The sequence below is a fragment of the Sinocyclocheilus rhinocerous genome, unplaced genomic scaffold (assembly GCF_001515625.1).
Source record: "Sinocyclocheilus rhinocerous isolate Xijiao unplaced genomic scaffold, SAMN03320098_v1.1 scaffold544, whole genome shotgun sequence".
In the NCBI taxonomy this organism is placed as follows: Eukaryota; Metazoa; Chordata; class Actinopteri; order Cypriniformes; family Cyprinidae; genus Sinocyclocheilus; species Sinocyclocheilus rhinocerous.
The window spans coordinates 1-3,605 of record NW_015658610.1 but is presented as its reverse complement, the minus strand read 5'-3'; the positions used below and the strand labels follow the sequence as shown (position 1 = coordinate 3,605).

The 3,605-nt window shown below is 35.9% G+C and overlaps 1 long non-coding RNA gene across 1 annotated transcript; it reads right to left on the bottom strand.

The window, feature by feature from the left end:
• Positions 1 to 1,754: 1,754 nt before the first annotated feature.
• On the bottom strand, positions 1,755 to 3,217 carry LOC107722766 (uncharacterized). Its single transcript, XR_001637836.1, has 3 exons — positions 3,073 to 3,217; positions 2,685 to 2,813; positions 1,755 to 2,356 (listed from the first exon to the last, which is right to left on the bottom strand). It is a non-coding gene; the product is annotated as an uncharacterized LOC107722766 (long non-coding RNA).
• Positions 3,218 to 3,605: the final 388 nt, after the last annotated feature.

Sequence of the window (3,605 nt, the reverse complement as noted above, 5' to 3'; positions counted from 1 at the left end):
ATACACGAGTTTCACAATTTGAGTTGAATTACTGAAATAAATTAACTTTTCCACGACATTCTAATTTATTGAGATGCACCTGTAAATGCCCTCATCTCCTTCTAATTCCAATGGGAGGGCTCATCTTCTGTGTCCTGTACGTGCTTTACGGTGCTATGTTACATCTACAACCTCTTTTAGACAGACAGATCAATTATTTGCCTGTTATGGTGAGGTACGTAAAGGCATGCCCTTGTCCAAACAGAGACTGTCACATTGGATAGTCAAGGTAATAAAAATGGCATAAGTATCAACGAACGACCCTTACCTGCAGGTGTTACCTGTCATTCTACTAGGGCTGTCTCTTCATCTTGGGACACTTTGCGGTGTGTCTCCTTGGCAGAGGTCTGCGCTGCTGCTGCTACCTGGTCTTCTCCACATACCTTTGCACGATTATGTAAGGTCAATGTGGCTGCTTCCCATGATGTGAGTTCTTCAGTCTTTCTGGAGCAACCTTGATGTTTCAGGTCGGTGACATTCCTCATGACTGTGTTGGTATGTGACATCCACTAATGCTTAGGAGGAATGAAACAGAATGCAAGTTACGTATGTAACTGTGGTTCTGTGAATTCTGGATGACCACCAGGGTTCTTTGTCACTCAGAATGCACGAGAAGCGTTCCAATGCTGGGCACCAAGCTACTGCGGTTTATATCCTTGTGGCTCGGTCTGTCACGACGTGACCTTGTTGACATATTTTCTCAACCTATCTAACTGACATTGTGATTATCCACTAGTGCTTTGCACCACCTCTTCCGGTCATCCGAAATTCACAGAACCACAGTTACATAAGTAACTAGCGTTACCATGGTACCAACAGTTGTGTGTGTGACGATAGTAGTATGATAGGCATGTATGATGTGCTGGACCAAAAAAAAATCCGATCCATGGAGGTCCCACCTCACAACTTTGAAGACTTATAGGACCTGCTGCTCATGTCTCTGTGCCAGATACCACAGGACATGTTCAGAGGTCTTGTGGAGTCCATGCCTCAATGCATCAGAGCTATTTTGGCAGCACACAAAGGACCTACACAATATTAGGCAGGTGGTTTTAATGTTGTGGCTGATCAGTCTATGTAGGCCTACAAGGATTTAAATGTGTATTTTTTGATAATGTAGATTGAAATTAAAATATGACATTAACTCTGCAAATTCCAAAGTTTCCAAACAGTGATGTTTAATTAACAAATTCTGACTTTTAATTAGTAACCAGGCACCTATTGTATCCGTTAGTTTTCTTAATATTCATAATTTGTTTTCATTATATAAGCCTTATTTGACCTGAAATATTTTGACTTGCATTATTGAAATAAAAATAATTTTTAATTTATGCATGAATTTACATGCATATATATATATATACAAGACTTCTTCATATACAGGAGCTCTTTGTATGGTTTGCCCCAGCCAAACTTGTTAATAGTATATGTGAATCTGCTGTATCAACAGATAAAATCTGAGGTTCAAATTAGTACAACATGGTTTCTTTATTTAATTAATAATTTGTAATTGTTTATATTTGATATGTTAAGTATTTAAAATCATGTTTCAGTTTCACTAAATCTGTGCACTTGTGCTTCACCAAAAAAATTTAGTTAAATAAATCAACAAACCTTAACCTACCAGTGTTTCCATTTAAAATGTCATCAAAATTGAGTCAAACCTTTATTTGAGGTTCAATAAAGATGTGTCCAATGTTATGTAAAAACATTGTGTAAATTTACTGGGATGTGAACATTTCATAATTGCAATATATAAATGACCAAATTTTATAGCTGGTGTTTTGGCCCAAAATGTTTGTCAAGGCATTGCATAAGAAATGGTTTCAGCAACAACTTCTGACTGAATACACATAAAACAATAACATTTTGCTTAAAGAACACGATGAAGGTCACCAAGCTGTAAACACATTTCAATTAAAAAATAAAAATAACATCTGAAACACCATCACAGTAGCCCTTAAAAGTATAATCATTCTTTAGACACAGATCTACAAATATACAGATCTGACAATTATACACAATTTCAGTGCAGTTAAAATACCAGATCTCTCTGGAAATAATCTGAAACAATCAAAGGCTGTGTGTGAAAGTGAACAGTGAAGGAGACAAAGAGAAAAGTGTGATTGTACACAGTAAGAATTACTTCTTACATGTCATTTTAAACCTGGATAAACAGAATCAATGACAAGACCACAGCTGGAGAAGCTTATAGTTGATCTGCAGTTCTTCACTTAGAGTCCATTGATGCTGCCACTATGCCGTGCTGTCTTAACTGGGCTCTGATCATCTGATTCTTTGATTTCCACTCTTCCATCTGTGTGTGTAGGTGGAGGAGAGACATAAGAGCGAGACAGACCAACTGTATGAGCAAATGAAACAGTGTTGTCCATTTTCTTTAAAACATTCACACAACATAAAAAAAGAGCAGAACTGATGGATGCATGACTTCAGAAGTACTATTAGCAGCAGCAGCAGCAGTTGTGGTTATAGTGGAAGCTGTGGTAGCCATCATGTACTGTTCATTAACAAAGTATTTGATTCTGAAAATATGCTTACAATGTAAGTTTTATCAAATGAATGAATAACTAAAATGTTCAGAACGCTCTTTCATTTAAAGTGTCTTCCTGTGGCAGCTGAAATACCTCTTGTTTGAGAAGCTGATTGTCCATCCTCAGTCTATCTACAGCATGTCGTTCCTCTTCCAGTCGTGCATTGCTCTGACGCAGCTCTTGAATATAATCACATGCTTTGGACAAGATCCAACCTTTACTCTGCACAGAAGAGCAGAAGACAATCTGAGGCAACATTTCTAATTTTCATTTAGTTTACCTAAACCTTTTTGAAAAACAAAAATAAAGTAAAACTGATAAAAAAAATATTAATCTAAACTATAAAGACATAAAAAATAAATAAATAAATAAAAGAAATAATTATAGTATCCCCGTTATACTACAAAAATACTGTACATTATACCTTTGAATAAAATGTTCAAACTGGACACTGCTGGTGGCTTGTGCTAACTAAGCTTACTTGACCATTCTTGGTTGCATCCACATTGCAGTCAGGGATTGTTTTGGAAAGCTGGACAATCCAGTTGTTGATCTTGTCCCTCCGTCTGCGTTCCACTGAGGGGAAAAAATGCTTACATTCAGACAGAACTCAACGACACATTTAAAGATCTTTTTCAGTCTAATTTGAAATAAAGCAGCAAGGATTGGATTAGGGGTGTAATGGTTCAAGTTTCTTATGGTTTGCGGTTTTGGGGTCACCATTTCGGTATGGTTTGGTATGGGGGGGTAAAGGGGAGTATTAGTGGTATTAGAAATTTCCTCAAGAATAATCTACTATTTGCGCACAAAAAATAAATAATTATAATAATTACTTAATTAGCCTTAAGTTTTTTAATTACTAAAAAAGATAATTATAGATAATAAATAGAAACTAAAGCACAAAATTATAATCGGATTACAATTAATGTTCTTAAAAGGAATAAAACTCAGGGTAAATTTGATGTCTGACAACAAATATAGTATATACTGAAATACATATTTCAGTTAACGTAA